Genomic DNA, 21,109 nt, shown 5'->3' with positions numbered 1-21,109 from the left:
ATGGATTCCTTTGGGAGGCTGGAGTTCCTGCAGGCTCTGGCAGAGGGTTGTGTGCTGCCCACTGCCCAGCAGGGTGTGGAGCAAGTGTGGCAGCTCCTGCTGGTCTACCTATTGTGTCGGGTCATCTGTATACTAGGTGAGTTCATCATGCTCGCACAGGGCACAACCATAGCCCTCTAACACCTGTTACACTGACCCAGAGTTCCCCCAAAGGACAGGACCAAAGCTGTGCTGACTGATTTCTTTAGGATGCTCTTCAAAGCCAGATGTTACAATTGGGGATGGGGCTAGTAATGCCTCTTTATTTGATAAATCACAGGTACGGCATACCAAATGTACTGCTCTAATGTATTGGTATTCATGAAGGAATGCTTAGTTGTGGTATCATGGGTTGTCTGTACACAGTGAGTACATCCAACACAGACCCCTGGGTTTACCTAAAATTTTAAAATGTACCCATTTAATCACCCTCATATCTTATGAAACTCATGTGTTTTTAGAAATGGCTCAAGATTTTTACTTAATAAAGAGTAGAATAATTTTTGTAGCTTGACAGTATAAATCACAAATCACTTTCAGTATATGGAAAAAAGCAGCTTGGATATTCTGTTACATATCTAAATGAGGATAAATGATGAGGAAGTATATATATATATATATATACAGTACTGTGCAAAAGTCTTAAGAAGGCACATAAGATGTTTCACAAAATCATTTGTCTTAAAATGGTTATTTATATCTTCAGCTTTAGTGTGTCAATAGGAAATATAAATGTTAGATTCCCAAACATTACTTTTGCAAATAGAAAAGATTAGAATAGAAGAACAGGGAGCGCTGCAACAGATGTCATAGCCCCCACAAAACCCCCCACTGAACATCGTGTCAGTCTGGGATTACATGAAGAGGCAGAAGCAACTGAGACAGCCTAAATAGATAGAAGAACTGTGGTGAATTCTCCAAGAAGCTTGAAACATCCTATCTGCCAACAACCAAGAAAAACTGTGTCCAGGTGTACCTAGGAGAATTGTTGCTGTTTTTAAAGGCAAAGGTGGTCACATCGAATATTGATTTAGCTTTTTTATGTTTACTGGACTTTGTATGACATTAAGTGATAAATGAAAACTATTTATGTCATTGTTTTTGAAGACATCCTCACTATGCAACATTTTTCACAAGTGCCTAAAACATTTGCACAGTACTGTGTATATATGTATATACAGTATATGTCAGTATATATATATATATATATATATATATATATATATACACACACACACACACACACACACACAGTATATGTCAGTTGATTAAAATGTTTATTCGCGATTAATCACATAATTTTTTGTTGTGAACTGCGATTAATCACAGATTATAAAGTGCTGAAATTTGACACTATATATACTTATTTTCTTGTAAAAATTCATTTATTTGCATTTAAGGAAATAAAACAAAACAATATGTAGCAATATAATGCTTTATTAACATGTTCCATACAAACCCTTCCACAATATAAAGATAGAAATGCACTAAAATATCACCAATTCAAGTAACATTAAACGTTTCCCAACGTCTTAAGTGTGAGTATGACTAATTTAAATAACTAGTCCCCACATAGGTTGCTTAATCACTGCAAAGGGCATTAAATACCTTAAACTCTCATCGTCCACACTATTAATCTGCCGTTAGCCTGTGGCTATCCATTTTTCAACAGCAATCGTGAAGCTGCGTTCATGATTCACATCAACACCAGCGTCGTGGGTCACTTTGAACTTGCCATGAAAAGTGCTTGCAAATAAACACATCTCATTCTGCGTTTTGGTGATAGTTAAGACTTGATGTGCTTCTGTGGTAATTAAAATGAGCCTTACATAGGCTGAAGTCCCATCTGGGCTTGTTTTGTACATCAAAAAGCGCTAAGAGCTCCATCATTTTATCACTGACAGGGAAGCGCTGTCAGAGATTCTTTTATTTATCGAGATAACCTTAGTGGCTCTATCATAGGAGAGAGCGTAACGGTCAACTAGTGTGTTACAACAGTACCGCCCCCTTTTGCTGTTTTATGCTAAGCTTGTAGGCTCACTTGGTTAAGGGCTCTGGTGCTGTGGCGTGTGCGTCAGTGTAATGACTCCGGGCGGACACATTTCAAAGTTTCCACCCTTCACACCAGTGTTTATGCTGTATTAAAGGTCAATGCATTAATCACAATTAAGAAAATTTGACGTGTTAAACTTTTTTTAAATTAATTGCATGTGTTAACGCATTTATTGTGACAACTCTGATATTTATATACTGTATATTAGACTTGCCACAGTATCATAATTTTCACACCGGTGCGGTGTTCACGTTCAAACCGACTAACACAGGTATTACAGCTGGTTGGGCGCTAACTGGTACTATGGGGTAATTTTCATTAAGCAATAGCCTTCACAATAACGCAAGGCAGCTTGATTTCAAACTTTGAATTTGATATTTTATTGATTTTAACTAAAAATTAAAATGAAACTGAAAAAAAGTGCATTTAAAATAGTGTTATTCAACTTTATAAAGATGGCTTTTCAACAGTTGTGAAGGGCAACATCTCTTTGGAAACTAACCTACTTCATCCATGCATTCTGGTCACAATATTTTTCACAGTTTGATCACAATATTTTTATTAAAAATTACGGCTTTAAAGTGGTTCTGGGTTACTGACCAGAAGGTCAGGGGTTCAAGTCCCAACACTGCCAAGATGCCACTGTTGGGCCCTTGAGCAAGGCCCTTGACCCTATCTGCTCCAGGAGTGCCGTATCATGGCTGACCCTGTGCTCTGACCCCAGCTTAGTTGGGATATGCAAAAAAAAAAAAAAAAAAAAAAAAAAGAATTTCACTGTCTGTTCCAGGGGTGCTGTATCATGGCTGACCCTGTGCTCTGACCCCGGCTTAGTTGGGATATGCAAAAAAAAATAAAGTATAATGTGTGACAAAATAAACGCTTCTTCAACTGCTCTGTGGAAATAAAGCAAACTGAATTCAAAGCACCTCCTGAAGTCTGAGGTCATTTGCAGCATTCTCATAGACAATACTATTCTTGCATTTTTTTTTTCAGAAAACTGAAACAAAGAAAGAGTGAGAACCCTTTACATATGCGTGTTCCACGAGACTGCACGCCTCCGAACAAACAGCGCATCAGACATGCGCATAGATAGCTTTTCTGTCATCTGTTCTTAAAAATATAATAAAGTGTGTTTCTTCAAGTGCGTGTCTGTGTGTCTCACATCATTTCTTGTGTCATTCTGAATCCGAGTCATCTTACAGTTACCCACCATGCACATTATATTTGCTACCTGCAATTAAACGTCTTCTGTCAATGCACATACTTTGCTGCCTGTGTAATTTGATACGTTGGTAAAGAACATCTGGCTTTCAATGCGTTATTTAGGTTCATTTATCATGGGTCACAAACTCTTCATTAGGCAACTATTCCTTATTTTAAGGCTGTTCTATTCGTTAGGCTATTGTATTGATATTGGAAGTTCTATACATAATGTTTCCACCGGTATAAACTTTCACCCCGGTGTTGTCCCTTGTACCGAGTAAAACCAGTAACACCGTACACCGTGGCAACCCTACTGGATATTAGGGCTGGGAAATTTATCGCACAGATTTCTGCGATTAAAACTTAACTGTTAAAAAAAATGAATGCAGTATCTGGTTTTTTTTTTTTTTTTTTTTTTTTTAACTTTCTGAAACTTCACTAAAGTTTTTCCCCACTTCCTGTGGCTAAAATTGGAATATATAAATTTCCAGAAGGAACACGCTCTACTCGACTGAATGTCCTAGCACACAGAAACTGATTGTGTAGAGCAGTGCACGCTTAATTATTATAAAAATGGGAGTGGGTTTACTGTAACGAGAATGGAGACTTCACCCACAATTGGTGAGCCAGGTGTGGTAGAGTTATGACCAAGCTGCTATTTTTCTTCGCATTGCCCGAAAACACTCCCTCACTGTCATCTGAGCCAGTGTCAAAAACAAAACTGTGCGAGAGACACCTCGCTGTTTGCGCGATAGAGACTGAACAGCAGCCAGAGAAAATAACAGTTTTGAGATTTTAAACTTTAGCAAATTAAACTTCAGCATTCAATTTGTTTTATATCTGTATAGGGATGGGCACGAGTACTCAGGTACTCGGACGTGGCAGCAATGATCGATCATGAAAATGATGATCGATGGTGATCATGCATGATGTGACTTTTCACTTAATTCGAAATTCAGTGACAATTTCCTGACAACTAAACACAAACGTATCAAAGAGGGAGCTTATTTTTAATTTTGAGATTGATTATGTTGTGATTTTGAGGGGTACACTGATTGTCAGAGACGTCTCACAGCTACCAAACTGATATACGACGTTAAACAATGCTATCGTTACGATAACGTTACGATTACGGTAATTAACCATGTTTTGAACACCGCTCTCTGCAAAACGTTTGCTAAACACGTTTTATTATCATTTAATGTAAGAACTTTGACTCGTTAATGGATACTATTTAATAAAAGTAAACCTCCCTGCCCTGGGTGCCGAAATGTTTGCGTTATGTAACACACACCTGCATCTCGACGAAATGGGAGTTGAAGATCTCCGCACGAGTTTCCAAGTTAGAAGTCCAACATAAAGTGTCCTTCCGTTGCACTTACCCCAGTTGAAAGGTGGAAATTCCAGGTGTCTGAGTTGAAAGGAACGCTTCATGAATAAACACAGTAACAACAATACGGAGCATCGCGGCTTTCCCCACAGGAGCGAACACTTGGGGAGAAATACACACACGCCAGGCGTGTGGCAGTGGACTCAACGCATATACAGCACGTGAATGTTTCAAACAGCTAGACAGAGCGCAGCTAAATGGAACAGAATGCAGCAGCTTAAAAACTGAACTTCAACTTAACACGCATATTAAAGACGCTATGGTTATGGCGTCTCCTACACATCTGGGATGGCATGAAGGTGAGTAAATGATGAGAGAATTTTCATTTTTGGTGAACTAACCCTTTAAATCAAGAACATAATAATAGAAATTGATAACAAAATAATATGTGTAATAATTTAATTTGATAAAAATCTGCTGAATGATGTGCAGTTTAATAAGAACTCATTTCTGGTTTGACGAGAGGTACTTGAGCCTTGCTGATGGGGTTGTGGGGGTTACGTAAGACAGAAAAGGTTGGGGAAACACTACTTTAAACAATCTCCCAATGTGTCTTCCAAACACACAAACACGCACAGCTGTTAACATTTAAATCAATTAAATGAGGTCCGTTTTAGGCTATTAAATGGGAAAATAATTGTTTCTTTGATGAAGAAAAGATAAGCTTTATTGTGCAGGACACATTTTCAATCAGTTGAATGCTTCTTATTTAATAACTATCTAACTCTCTCATGCAGAGTGTTGCCTGGCTTGGAAAGATTGCTCTGAGCTTTCTGAGGAGTCAAACCTGCCTGGTTATTTCCAACTGTATTGCTCCTTATCTCTTTCCTTACTTCATTCCTATCTATGGAGACGGACTTCCTCGTAGGTGAGCCACGATCTCCCCCATCCCATGCAGCGATTCTACATCAAGAGGATGTTTGAACAGACTGGCTATCTTGAATGTTTAAATTTAATTTATTTCAATAAATGTGTTATGTTGTTTTTATTTGCTTTTTGTCCTCAGGTTGCTTCATACTTATGAAAATGCAGTGTCCTTCACTTCAGTAATTATTTGTCAGCTACTTGAGTGAAACAACCACTGTAATGGCTGGAGCTGGATTCTCTGAGTACAAAGACAACCTCAAATTGTCAGTCAGATGTATTTATACTTTATCTCTCTTTCTGTAAGTTTCTTTGTTAAATAAAGGAGTTATTGAAAGATCTAATAATCTAATATTTTGTCATTCAAAGGGATATCAAAGTTGCTAAACCTGTGAATGTGGAATTGCCGAGGTCCATGGTGGAATTGTTACTTCTTGGAATCTACCCACGTCAAAGTGGCTAAATGCATGTATGTGCCTTAAGAATGTGTTGTGCTTTCAGGTTTTTGACATATTAGTAATATATATACAGTAGCTCCAAAATGTATTTGGACACTTAAGCTGCACTTAAAAATGTAGGAATGTCATTGCATATTATCAAAAAATATTTATCTGGGGGAAATATAACATTTTTCAAGAGAAACATTTCACAAAAATACATTTGTTAGGATTCAAACTATAAACAATAGATACAGTATAAAGTTTAGGATTAAAAAAGAAGGTATTTGGACACTTTGTGGTTGTCAGAGCTTAGTGGAACATATCCATATTTAATTAAATTTTTAGTGCGACTTGAGTGTTCAAAAGTGTCCAAATACTTTTTTGGGGCCACTGAATAACACATTCACATTCAAAAATGTATGTTATCACGTTTTTGCACAGATGTTTTTAAAAGTGCACTCAGATTTGGGAAGTTTCCTGCTATCTTGGTGACCTACACAGCCAGTGCATTATTACATGTCAGATTGATTTGCAACTCTCTGTTTGTTATCATTATCCTCAGCGGTTTACTGGATTTTTTATGGAAGGTTTGTTGGCTAAGTATCAGGTTCCATCTGTTTAAACAGATTTTAGTTTTGTTAGGATTAAGAAAACAGTGGATCCAGAAGCCAGTTTCCCTTTAAACATGGCAGCTAAGATAAAGATGGTTTCTTATCTCAAAACACCACAACCCAGATTTAAAATGCCCTCTACAGCTGGTATGGTTTGATAATTCATTCACTGCTGACTAGCTTGCCCCATGTCACTTAGCAAGCATTGTAGTTTTGCCTGTTAGGTTGTGGCCTAGAGTGTAGCACAGATAACACTGTATATCATTCATGCTATATACCAGTTTGACCTTTAAGAAGATTTAGAGGTGCTAAAAGTCATTTTTTGGGATAACACATAAAATGTCCCTACTCCTTTACATATCACTGAAATAGGTGTCCTGAGAAACCGCACCTGTCTCTGTGACAGCCCTAGGTGCTGTAAATGGCACAAAAGAAAAGGAGCAGCCTACCAATTTTTTTTTAGCCAGTCAGAACATAGCTAATCAGAAACCCTCTCTGCCTTTGGATCATTTTGCATGTTTCTGTTTGCTGACTTGTCTTTGAAGTGGGGTTTTGGAGCGAGGGTGTGGTTGAAGGGATAGGGGTGGTCCAATTTAGTCGGCTAAGTCTGGTGAAAGAGAGTGAATCTCGTTCATAGAAATGTCTTTTCAATAAATTATCATAGTTGGGTGGAGACCTCTGCTGGTAATTATTGGACATTGCACGTTTCAAAGTGATCCTAAATGTACTTTTTTCAGAGTTGATAATTACATGATTAAGTCATTATGTGTTGTTTGGCAGGGTTTCAGCTTCCATCTCGGAGCAGTGCTGTTGTCTTTGGGTTTCATCACTTATGTTGAACATGGTAAACTATTTTATTCTTGCATTCATGGCATGGCATCCATAAAATTACAAGAACTTTAATAAGACAATCAGTTAATCAGTTTATTAAATTGAAACATTAATAATGTTTACAACCAACATTTCTATGCAGAATCCTTTTTTTTTTTTTTTCTTACTCTCCTGTCACTTTCCTGAATGTGTAATTATTCTAACATCTGTGTGGTGAAGCTGCAAATTGTCCCCTTACTTGAATGTCCAACATTACTGTCACCAACTGACTGAATACTGACTAAACTATCTGTCTTTGTTTCCTCCTCTAGTTCTGAGAAAACGGTTGGCGGCTATTTTCAGTGCCTGTATACTGTCAAAGTGCTGTCCAAGTGACTGCCATCACCCAAATAAGATGGTGATCGTTTTATTCTTTTAGTTCTAGGGTTGTTTTAGTCTCTGTTTACAGTAACAGTGCAGGGTCCCCATGGTCATGGAAAACCAGGGAAACATGGAATATCAGGGAATTTTATAATTGTGATTTTAAGTCACAATCAAATCTTTAAAACAATGAAAAAGTAATGGAAATGTATATAGTGAATATACATTTTTCTAGTTTTCCTCTGCTTAGAAATATCTCATCAGCCATATATTGATTTTGTTGTAGAGAAAAACTTGTTCACAAGCCATAGTGATGTATTATTTGTGAGCAAATTGTTCTTTTGGGTCAGTGAATAGGTCAAAACAGTTTACAAATCAGTCTGAATTATTTGTTAACTAATTAGTCTGAATCAAAATGACTTAAAAATCTGTATCCAACAAACCTAAATAACTGGAAAGGTCATAGTATTGTATTTAGTAAAAAGGGTGAGAATCCTTATAGTAGCTGCTGTAGTTAAGGGAAACTCCTGCACTGCAGAATCAGTTGAATGTTATTTGTAATAGAATCAGTTTTAATGAAGTTTGAGATATCAACATCACAATTATGCCCACTTACATTTTTTATGGAGTTATATATACAGGTGCATCTCAATAAATTAGAATGTCGTGGAAAAGTTCATTTATTTCAGTAATTCAACTCAAATTGTGAAACTCGTGTATTAAATAAATTCAATGCACACAGACTGAAGTAGTTTAAGTCTTTGGTTCTTTTAATTGTGATGATTTTGGCTCACATTTAACAAAAACCCACCAATTCACTATCTCAAAAAATTAGAATATGGTGACATGCCAATCAGCTAATCAAATCAAAACACCTGCAAAGGTTTCCTGAGCCTTCAAAATGGTCTCTCAGTTTGGTTCACTAGGCTACACAATCATGGGGAAGACTGCTGATCTGACAGTTGTCCCTTCACAAGGAGGGTAAGCCACAAACATTCATTGCCAAAGAAGCTGGCTGTTCACAGAGTGCTGTATCCAAGCATGTTAACAGAAAGTTGAGTGGAAGGAAAAAGTGTGGAAGAAAAAGATGCACAACCAACCGAGAGAACCGCAGCCTTATGATTGTCAAGCAAAATCGATTCAAGAATTTGGGTGAACTTCACAAGGAATGGACTGAGGCTGGGGTCAAGGCATCAAGAGTCACCACACACAGACGTGTCAAGGAATTTGGCTACAGTGGTCATATTCCTCTTGTTAAGCCACTCCTGAACCACAGACAATGTCAGAGGCATCTTACCTGGGCTAAGGAGAAGAACTGGACTGTTGCCCAGTGGTCCAAAGTCCTCTTTTCAGATGAGAGCAAGTTTTGTATTTCATTTGGAAACCAAGGTCCTAGAGTCTGGAGGAAGGGTGGAGAAGCTCATAGCCCAAGTTGCTTGAAGTCCAGTGTTAAGTTTCCACAGTCTGTGATGATTTGGGGTGCAATGTCATCTGCTGGTGTTGGTCCATTGTGTTTTTTGAAAACCAAAGTCACTGCACCCGTTTACCAAGAAATTTTGGAGCACTTCATGCTTCCTTCTGCTGACCAACTTTTTAAAGATGCTGATTTCATTTTCCAGCAGGATTTGGCACCTGCCCACACTGCCAAAAGTTGGTTAAATGACCATGGTGTTGGTGTGCTTGACTGGCCAGCAAACTCACCAGACCTGAACCCCATAGAGAATCTATGGGGTATTGTCAAGAGGAAAATGAGAAACGAGAGACCAAAAAAATGCAGATGAGCTGAAGGCCACTGTCAAAGAAACCTGGGCTTCCATACCACCTCAGCAATGCCACAAACTGATCACCTCCATGCCACACCCAATTGAGGCAGTAATTAAAGCAAAAGGAGCCCCTACCAAGTATTGAGTACATGTACAGTAAATGAACATACTTTCCAGGCCAACAATTCACTAAAGATGTTTTTTTATTGGTCTTATGTTGTATTCTAATTTTGAGATGGTGAATTGGTGGGTTTTTGTTAAATGTGAGCCAAAATCATCACAATTAAAAGAACCAAAGACTTATACTACTTCAGTCTGTGTGCATTGAATTTATTTAATACACGAGTTTCACAATTTGAGTTGAATTACTGAAATAAATGAACTTTTCCACGACATTCTAATTTATTGAGATGCACCTGTATATATTGAGGGTTTTTTTTTTTTTTTTTTTTTTTTTTTTTTTATAAGAGTGGGTGTATGGTGTTAACCTGTTCTTCAGTGCACTATCAATATTTCATCTGACATACCTGGGCTCACTGATTAACTCTGAAATGGACAACATGAATGGTGAGGAGGTGAGCATTTTCATGTGCATTCTTTTGTTATATACAATTAGGGGTGGATAGAATATGTAAATGTTTCATTTATTGAACTTATATTATAGAAACACATTGCAATAACATTTCATTTTACTGTTTCATTCCTTAAAATTGGTCATGAGGACAGGTATCTACTTGGAAATATCAATTCAATAAGAAATTTTGCTTGATTTGCTGTATTAAAGATTTTGTTTTCTCCCCACACTCAGGGTTACATGGCCAGTTACACCATTCAGAAATGGTCGGAGCTAAACTGGGCCAGCCATTGGTGATGCTTGGCTGTTTTGTGTTTTATTGGCTCATTTAAAAAGCAGATTATAGGATTTAATCTGAACCTTAAAGATGAGGGTGCTTGTTTACAAGCCTTTAGCTGCTGAGGTACTATGGACTGCAGCCAGAGTTACCACATCAACCCAGCTGTCCTTCAACTGGAGAAGCGCGTCATGGATAAAGTGCCTTGTTATGACTCATATTGTTAAAAAATATATGTTTTCATAATGTTGATTACATGTTCTTTGTATTTTGATTTAGATTAGGTAGAATTTTGGATTAAGCAAATGGAAGAAAATTATATTAGAATGTATGTCAAGTGTTCTTTGTATCTCTTTTGTTAGGTGATAATTTGTATGGCTTTATATAGAGAATAACATATTCATTTAGTGTCACTTGTATAGTATATGTCTTGGGCCTGTATACATGTTTCATATTTTTTTAACAAAAGGTGTAGATTAGATCCGACAATTATATATATTTTTTTCTAATAAAATTGCTACCACGCCTATTTTTTTATGCCATGTCATTTTGTTATGTTTACTTCAGATATTTGCCAGTTTGGACACTTTTTATTAATTTAACTGCAGAAACATTTCCCCTGGGAACTGCTTGGATTGAAGTGCCTTATTAAAGGGATAGTTCACCCAAAAATGAAAATTCTCTCTTCATTTACACACCCTCATGCCATCCCAGAACAGTGAACAGTGGCCAGAAATCTGAAGGTCCAAAAAGCAGCATAAAAGTAATCCCTAAGACTCTAGTTGTTAAATCCATAATTTAAAAGGCAATATGATATGTGTGGGTGAGAAACTGATCAATTTTTAAGTCCTTTTTTACTATAAATCTCTGAAAGTCACATAAGGTGCCTGTTTAGTTTCATTTTCACATCTGAAAGTGAAAGTGGAGATTTATAGTAAAAAGGACTTAAATATTAATCTGTTTCTTACCCACACTTATATATCGCTTTTAGAGATATGGATTTAACCACTGGGGTCAGATCAATTACTTTTATGCTGCATTTATCTGCTTTTTGGGCCTTCAGATTTCTGGCCACTGTTCACTTACATTGACAGAGCAACAGACCAACTGAGCTTAAATATTCTTCTAAAAATCTTCGTTTGTGTTCAGCAGAAAAAAAGAAAGTCATACACATCTGGGATGGCATGAGCGTAAGTAAATGATAAGAGAATTTTCATTTTTGGGTCAACTGTCCCTTTAAGGCTACAATACTTTGTAACTTTGTAACTGTTCTTTGTCATTTAGTAAATACTTTTTATCCAAAGTGATAATCACTCATGTTGATAGAGCAGCCTGTAACACCTCGACAGACCTGAGACTTATGCAAGGATCCTATTTGTGGACTTCAGTTCAGCCTTCAATATCATCATGCCTGATCTTCTCTCAACCAAACTGACACAGCTCTCCATGCCAGCCACAATCTGTCGGTGGATCAATAGCTTTCTGACAGAAAGGCAGGATCTAGTAAGACTGGGGAAAATCACATCCGGGACCCTCACTATTAGCACTGGTGCTCCTCAGGGATGTGTTCTCTCTCCACTGCTCTTCTCCCTGTACATGAATTACTACACTGCAAAGGACCCCACTGTCAAGCTCCTGAAGTTCACTGATGACACCACAGTCATCGGCCTCATCAGCGATGGTGATGTGTCTGCATTCAGATGGGAGGTTGATCAGGCTGTGAAATTAGGCTGACAATTAATTGTCAAACAAATAATTGCGATTATGACAATTAATTGCCTGTTTTAGGGCTATGATGATTAATTGTCTGTTTTAGGTGGTTCGCAAATATGACGATTAATTACCATACAAACTCACTATGTGTGCTTATGGAGGTTGATCAGCTGGCTGTCTGGTGCGGTCACAACAACCTTGAGCTGAACACACTCAAAACAGTGGAGATGATAGTGGACTTAAGGAGAAATCCCCCCCCCCCCCCAAGAAACTACAACGGACAGTCAGGACTGCTGAGAGGATTATTGGTGCCCCCCTGCCCACCCTCCAAGATCTGTACGTCTCCAGAGTGAGGAAACGTGCAGGTAGAATCACTATGGACCCCACACACCCTGCCCACTCCCATTTTGAACTGTTGCCCTCTGGCCGACGCTACAGAGCACTCAGCGCCAGGACATACAGGCACAAGAACAGTTTTTACCCTCAGGCCATTTTTCACATGAACAATTAAACTGCCTCTGGACTCCATTAGTGCAATAATGTATAAATATGTCATGTCCATATGTAAATTCACTCCTGTTTAATTCAATAACTGTACATACCCCTACCTTGCATATATATTACCACTTGCACATGTACATATGCCATTCTATGCTATATATCCTATTTTTGTGGTATGTCTATTTATACTCTTACCTTGTTTTATATTTCGTCTCACTGTAATGTTCTGTGTGCACTTGTTTCTCCTATCACCAAAAAAATAAAAAAAATTCCTTGTGTACGTGAGCACACTTGGCAATAAATCTCATTCTTTTTCTGATTCTGTAATGTGGCAGTCCCACTGTGCAGTGATGGTATCAGATAGTAATACTATGGTACTTTGATAAAATACATTAGTACTACTGAATGATTACCTATTCTTGTGCCGTATTTACAAAGTACTTCAAAGAAAACCATTATTACACAGGTACATGTCCAAAACACATGGTAGTGCCATTATAGCAATTAAGAACAAATGTACAAATCATTGTACACAATAGTGGCTTTTACATTTTACACAGATATAAGACTAAGGTTGGAAAATGAGTGTATGCATAAATGGAAGAGTCTGGGTAAAATAATGAAGACTTCTTTCCATTTACTCAATCTGATATAAGCATTTGAAGTCGGAGCCTTTTTATGCAAACATTTCTAACAGTGTCCCAAAACGTGACCTCTGACCGAGTGGCGTGTCCCCATGGAGCTCGCACGGGATTGTGAAATATCGCGAGAATTCTTATAGCCCCCTCACTACTACGTAATGTGCCGTGCTGCTTATGGCGGCGCTGGTGACAGTGCTGAAAGCTGTTGGGGTGAGTTTTTCTCTATTTTTAAAAGAAGTTGGAATGTTATAAGACTCTGACAAGGATATATGATCGTAAGGAGTTTCGATACGTACATTTAATGTACTGTATGTCAATTATTTTGCGTGTTTTTAACAGTTAACGGTCTAGGGTGGGGTGGGGGCAGTGTTTCCCTGCGTGTGCTCTAGCCGCTAATATAACTGTTGCTGGCTAACAGGCTAACCCACTAGACTCCAGCCAGCAACACTTATACTAGAGTTATTACATCTAAGAAAAATGCCATTTACAATCAATAAAACCGACGTTTAGATATCTACCACGCTTCTCTGTCGAGGCAGACGAATCGCTTATAAAAATCAACCAGCGCGTCCTCCAGTCGTGGCGACAGCGGCGGCCCAGCGTGCCGATGCAGTGTGTCTTTTGTTGTCAGGCTGAGTTATTATTTTAAGCCCGACTGGATCACTGTCTGGCTCTCTTCATCAACACACACGTTTACTTTTGACATGGCTCTAGCTAAACACGAAATCCATCTTTCTATCAGGGCAGGAGTTGAGTCATGGTTGAACAGATGTGGCTTTTATTAAACTAGGGGGGGAAAGTCGCCTCAAATCCAGTCGAGATAATCCCTGTTGATATTCTCTCGTTTAGATATAAAAAGTCCTCGATTCTACTGTTTAAACAGTTTTCTTGTTAGTCTCCGTTTCACCTGGTTTTAAGTCAGTTCACACCCTTGGTAAGTGTCTGACACTTGTTTACCTCGAATAGGACAATGTTCATCAGAGTACTATGTATTGGAGCTGTCTGCCAGTGATTTTCTTTCTGGAAGAACTCCAGATGGATCTGCTCCAGCTGTTGCTCAAGCGCTGTTGCGTCACCTGGTTTCATGTCCTCATTTTGTCTTCTTGTATTACAACAAAAACAAGACTTTTAATGTAAACATTTACAATTTTTGACAGTGTTTAGGACGAACAGTGGTCGTTGTGTGAACTGGACACTTTTTATTATTATTGTTATTATTAATTTAATGTATATATTGGAGTCGTTTTCGTGCACAGTGTGTCCACGTCACGCGCTAATGTCTATTAACTTGCTCTCAGGAGGTGAGATCAAAGTGCTAAATCAGATCGCTTAAAATGGGGTTTTCTGTCTTTCTGCTTTCTTTGGGCTCTTTCCCTACATTTCTTAAAGGGTTCACTCCGAAAGAAAAAATGTGTCTGAAAGAGAACTGTCATTCTTTCCAAACCTGTATTTACCAATGAGATATTTTGTGGAATGACTGAGAAGGTTTTTTTTTCTTTTTCTTTTTTTTTAATTTAACGAAAGGGAATGGTGATTTAATATTCTCATGCTTACAAGAAGCATTAAAAGCAGTCCATACAACTCCTGCGCTATATTCCAACTTTTCTGAAGCATGAAAGAGATTTGAAAGCTACAGCGGAGGAAAGATTTTCACCAGAAATCGACTGAAATTTTGGCCTTTTGTCACACAAGGCTATTGTATTGTGACTTCAGAAGACTTGGAATACAGCACATGATTTGTATGGTCTACTTCTATGTCCTTTTTGGGGCTTGACCGTATAAATCATCATTCACTTTCATTTTATGGAAAAAAGCAGCACGGACATAATTAAAAAGTCGTCCTTTTTATCTTACTGTTTTTTTTTTTTTTTTTTCTCTGACTTTGAAGTCATGGGCAGAACATTGGTTGGCTAGATAAGATGTTGTCTCCCTCCCTTTTAAAGTAATAGTTCACCCAAAAAATGAGAATTCTCTCATTTACTAACCCTCATGTCATCCCAGATGTATATGACTTTATTTCTTCTGCAGAACGCAAACGAGGATTTTTAGAAGAATATCTCAAATCTGTAGGTCCATACAAGGCAAGTTAATAGAGACCAAAATTTTGAAGCTCCAAAAAGCACAAAGGCATCATAAAAGTAATCCATATGACTCCAGTGGTTAAATCCATGTCTTCCGAAATGAATTTAAAGGCCCTTTTCACACTTATGCGTTCGTACAACAAAAACTTAGTTTTGTAGCTTGTGCCGCAGTCTGTTTCAATTCAGTGCCCATAGTGCCAAATTATTATGGTGTATTTTATGTACAATTTATCTCAAATACTTGATCTAAACAGACCTACCTCACTTTCCAATTAGGTCTAATGATTATTTTGATAATTGACTAATCTAACGATTATTGGAACAATTATTTGACTATTCGGGCGATTATTGCTAATCATTAGCTCTTAACCGACTGTTCAACTTGTGCCCTAACTTAAAAGGTTGTATTAAACATGCTTGCTAATAATACAGAGGACAAAATCATCTTTTAAAAATACCGCTAAATGACATTCACTGAATTACAGGAAAAAAATAACTGCAAAAAATCCTATTGTTATCAAGTGTTTTTGTCTTGATTTCCATTTAAAATGGTCAAAATAAATTAACAAGATATTTAGACTTGCTTTAAGAGACAAATATAAGTGTATTTTTTCACTTGGTTATACTTATGCAAGTGCAGTAAAGACAAAATATACTTATTTAAGATCTATTCTCTAAAAGCAAGTCTAAATATGTTATATGCTGCTTCTCAGGTGAATGCATCTTTTTTTTAAAGGAATTTTTGAGATATGTATTTTTAATATTATATTCAACTTTCTCAGATAATTTTTTTTTCTTCTGCAGTATAGCTGCTTAAGTAAATGTATGTTGTTTTAAAGGAGTTTTAGATATTTATTTTGGAAAACATGCCAAAACAAGCAACTTGTTTGCTCTTCAGCGAAGAGGCGCTGACCGCACAGAGAAATGCCAGTTTCGGAGTTTGTAGTTATTTACATGACCTGCTCCCTTTTTATTTCAGCCCTCTACATTGTGAGTAAATCACTCGCATATGCAAGTAAATTTCGCACTTTGCGACCAAAAAACATCTGTTATTAGCCACTGGCAAGTAAATATTAAAATTTCATTTGCCAGTGATAGAGTTGTGTAGTGTCGAAGCACCGAGGCCCTTTTACTGAATAAAAAGCAGTTGATTAAGAAGCTGGATTCAGCCTCGTCTTTCACTGCATGCTGTCTCATGAGCACGCAGGAAAAAGCACTTGTCTCATTCAGTTGAACTCAGAGCATCTCAGAGAACCGCATCACGGTCGTCACGAGCAGCTCTCTTGAGAGCGTGTGAAGATGAACCACTTCTCAAGCGCTCTGATATGCACGCCGTCTACAGGGGCTTGCGCCAGACTCCTGCGAAAATATAAACAAGGTATAAACGTATTAATTTTGTGAACGCAAAGCACTCCAGTTTCACTTAACGGCCATGTAATGGCAAATGTCCGTGGTCATTGTGGGTTTATTCACGCAGTATTAACACGCAGTGAGACAGAGGAGATGCCCTGCTCTATTTCTGTGGAGATGATAAAATACAAGAAACAGAATCTCAAAGTCTTCCTTCACAAGAAATAAGGGCTTTTGAGTTAATCAGAGAGTCTTAATGTGTGAAAGTGAAGAATTTAAGGCAGAAATATTTTACTATAATATAATAGCTATACATGTTGGCTGGGTTACAAAAGAAAACAAAACATTGAAAAAGTCCAATGGATCAAAAGTAAATCAGACAAATAAGAGAGAGATTTTAGTTTAGACATATTTTGATAATTCAAATATTATTTTAAATTTTATACTTTTATATTTGACTGTCATTCATAAGTTTTTGAAGCCTGAAAAGGAAATCATATACCCTTATTTTATTATATGACCCAAGCTAAATTTGTATAAATGAATTTGTGTGCATGAAGCACACATAGTGAGTTTGTATGGTAATTAATCTTCATATTCGTGAAACACCTAAAACAGACAATCATCATAGCCCTAAAACAGGCAAATAATTGTCATAATCGCAATTATTTGTTTGACAATTAATTGTCAGCCTAATTTCACAATCGTGACCCCTAATTTTCATTATTAGGTTCCTATCTGTGAATTGTTTTGTTAAAAATGTGTACGAAATTTCAAACAGTGACAACAGTTTGTATCATTATTAAAAATGCGATTTCATGACATCATATAAATTGATTCAGGATCAGAATGTGAAATTTGTACATTTTTAAAAAGCTAAAATGTGATTTAAAATCAAAGTAAAATATATATATATATATATATATATATATAAAAAAATAATTACAATATACTATATTGCATGAATATAAATGAAGAGGCCCCCTCTCTGTTTGCTTAATATATTTTTTTGTTACATTATGCTTGCATATCTTTAAAATCTGGCAAGTAGAAACTAAAATGTACTAGCCAATGACGATTCTTTCTCCAACATGATCGTAGAGAGTTGTATTTGAACATTAATAAAGCTATAACGCATTAAATATAACTGCATTAAAGATGTAACGCCGGGATGTTTCCATTAAAGACACTCGACATGCAAGTTTTGCTTAAGCGGAGCGGAATGAACATGTTGCAATAGAGAAACAATGACAATAAAAGATTTATACACAGTGTTTTCAGACTCTAGATGAGCACATTAATCTTTTGGGAATCCTGAACAGTGCACAGCTCCTCATGAACCGGGAAATCTTTGCCCTGATAATCACCTCGTTCCAGATACTTTTATACATTAAAGTGGAAAATGACACACATGGTGAAATGCTGTGTTAAGCCAAAGAAACAATTTAAATGGTTAATGTTTACTGCCAAGTCCATCTAAGTTAGTTTAGTTTTATTTATAAAAACTGGCAATCATCCATAGACGGATCTGTTGGCGGATGTTTGATTACGTTACTATTCGGATGTGACAACATGCAGACTGTGATTAAGGCCTATTGGTTTTGGGTGACAACAGACCAAAATTTATCTCCTTTTTCACTTTGAATCTTGACATCAGCAGTCTCCTTGGCGATCCTGATTTCAAGTGATCATGATTTCAAGCTCAATTACACTTCCTAGCGCTCTGCGCATGCTAGAAGCACAAGGAAGTGTAATCGAGCTTGAAATCTTGATTGTGCTTAGAGTCTGCAATAGCAAGATGTACAGTGAAAAAGGAATGATATTTTGGTCTGTTCTCACCAAAACCAATTAGATCATTTCAGAAGACATTACGTTTATGCCTCTTATGTGCTTTATGAAACTAACTTTTGATCACTACCTACAGATCTGAGATATTCTTATAAAAATCTTTGTTCTACAAAAAACAAAACAAAAACAAATGTCATATATATCAGGGATAGCATGAGGGTGAGTAAATGATAAGAGAATTTTAATTTTTGGGTGAACTATCCCTTTAAGGCTATATGTGATCTCTCAAAGCATGTCATGAACTGGCCTATATATCAGTCACTTAGAACCTTTCTTCTCGTGTGTAACAGCAGTGAGAACTGAATGATTGGCATGCTGGATATTTGCAGTTGTTGACCGATTGAATTAAATGTATTCCATAAATACTCAGCCAACTGCTTGTTCATGCTGAGGCTTGTTGATCCTCAGGCTTGTGTGTGTTGTTAGTCAGCTGCCCTTGCAGCCTGCACATAAGGCCACTGAGGAAACTTTATTTTTAGGCCTGTGTACCAACATGAGAATAACATGTCAATCCGTTTTAAAGGAGTGGGTCACTCAAAAATGAAAATTGTCATTTACTCGCCATTATGTTGCTTCAAACCCGTATGACCTTCCATGAAACACAAAAGGAGATGTTGGACAGTATGATGGCATCAGTCACAATTCACTTTCATTAAATGGAAAGAATGGAGGTAAAGGGTCTTCCACGAAAAAATTTCATATAGCTTTGGAAAAAATGACACCCTCACTGATGATGACAATTTGAATTTTTGGATTAACTCTTCCTGGAACATTGTCTGGGGATGCATAGACCTTATTTACAGCAGCGGCATCTTTAATTTTTGACAAGAATGACAACAAGGTTGTGAGGGATAGATGTGAAGTCTCTTCATTGGGTTGTACAGTCATGTGAAAAAATTAGGACACCCCATGAAATATTTAGTTCTTTTTTAAGAAATATGGACATATCAATATTTGATCTTCTTTCAAACAATATATATAGATAAAGGTGATGTAATTGAACCAAAAACAATGAAATTTGAACCATGATATCATTTATTTAACAAAAAATTTACAAAGATGCCAATTCCTACTGAGGAAAAAGTTAGGACACCCTATGCCCTAATAGCTGGTATTGCCCCCTTTGGCTGAAATAACCTCAATAAGATGTTTCTCTAACTGTCTAACAGTCTCTAACACCGACTGGGAGAAAGTTTTTCCCACTCCTCCATGCAGAATTTTTTCAGCTGTGTGATGTTTGAGGGGATTCAAACAACCCCACAGCATCTCAATAGGATTAAGGTCCGGACTTTGACTTGGCCATTCCAGAACTCTACATTTCTTTTTTTGAGCCATTCCTTGGTGGATTTACTGGAATGTTTTGGGTCATTGTCATGTTGCATAGTCCACATCCGCTTCAGCTTCAATTTTCGGACAGATGGTCTTACATTTTCCTCAAGCACTCTCTGATACAATGAAGAATTCATAGTGGATTCTATGATAGTGAGCTGGCCAGGCCCTGCTGCAGCAAAGCAGCCCCAAACCATGACATTTCCACCCCCCATGCTTCACAGCCGGTATGAGATTCTTGTGTTCAAATGCTGTCTTTGGTTTGTACCACATGTCTTCTGTTACTGTGCTCAAACAATTCAACTTTGGATTCATCTGTCCAAAGCACATTGTTCCAGAAGTCCTGGTCTTTGTCTAGGTGTTCTCTGGCAAACTTTAGTCTTGCCCTGATGGGTTTTTTTTTTTTTTTTTTTTTTTTTTGACAGCAAGGGTTTCCTCCTTGCACACCTCCCATGCAAATCAAACTTGTGCAGCCTCTTTCTTATGGTAGATGCATGTACTTTGACATCAACTATGGCAAGAGCTACCTGTAGGTCCCGAGATGACCTTTAGGATTGTTGGAGACTTCTATAAGCATCTTGCTGTCTGCTCTTGGGCTGAACTTGTTAGGACGGCCTGACCTGGGCATGTTGGCAGTTGTTTTAAATGTTCTCCATTTGTAAATTATTTTCCGGACAGTGGATTGGCTGATTTCAAATTGTTTGGAGATGTTTTTTTTAAATCCCTTCCCAGACTCGTATGCATCTACAACCTTGTTTCTGAAGGCCTCAGAGAGCTCTTTTGATCTCACAATGGTGATTTCACTCACTTCAACAATCAAGAGCAAACCAAACTAAATGTCTGAGGTTTAAATAAGACAGGCTCCTCCACAATCCTCTCTAATGATGTTCTAATCTTTTGCACCTGATGTGGTGCACCTGATTCTAATTTTATGCATTTTAAATAATTTAAAAAAGACATTTCTTCAGTTTTATTCGTTTATTTATATTACCTCCATCTCTGAATATTGTTAAAATGAAGATCCAATGTCCATATGTTGAAAAAGACAAAGGTTTTCATGGGGTGTCCTATCTTTTTCACATGACTGTACATATGTCTTAAGTGTTTTTGGATCATTATGCTGACAACACATTTAAAATATATATTTACAAGAAGTTTCAGTAGACAAAAACTCTAGACAACATATGTAGAAAATTAGTTGTGATCTAGGAGCATTTTGATATCTTTATACAATGCATGTC

The 21,109-nt window shown here is 37.3% G+C and overlaps 1 protein-coding gene and 1 pseudogene across 5 annotated transcripts in view; both read left to right on the top strand.

Moving 5' to 3' along the window:
* Nucleotides 1-10,425, top strand: LOC127415379 (protein-serine O-palmitoleoyltransferase porcupine-like; annotated as a pseudogene).
* A 2,979-nt stretch (nucleotides 10,426-13,404) lies between these two features.
* LOC127414853 (cold shock domain-containing protein E1-like) overlaps nucleotides 13,405-21,109 on the top strand; it is a 34,074-nt gene continuing 26,369 nt past the window's right edge. For all 5 annotated transcript variants that reach the window (XM_051653205.1, XM_051653204.1, XM_051653203.1 and 2 more), the window contains exon 1: nucleotides 13,405-13,470. The gene's annotated coding sequence lies outside the window, so the exon portion shown is untranslated. The remainder of the gene's footprint in view (nucleotides 13,471-21,109) is intronic.

The sequence above is a fragment of the Myxocyprinus asiaticus genome, chromosome 24, assembly GCF_019703515.2.
Source record: "Myxocyprinus asiaticus isolate MX2 ecotype Aquarium Trade chromosome 24, UBuf_Myxa_2, whole genome shotgun sequence".
NCBI classification, from domain to species: domain Eukaryota; kingdom Metazoa; phylum Chordata; class Actinopteri; order Cypriniformes; family Catostomidae; genus Myxocyprinus; species Myxocyprinus asiaticus.
This window is presented reverse-complemented; position numbering and strand designations above follow the sequence as displayed.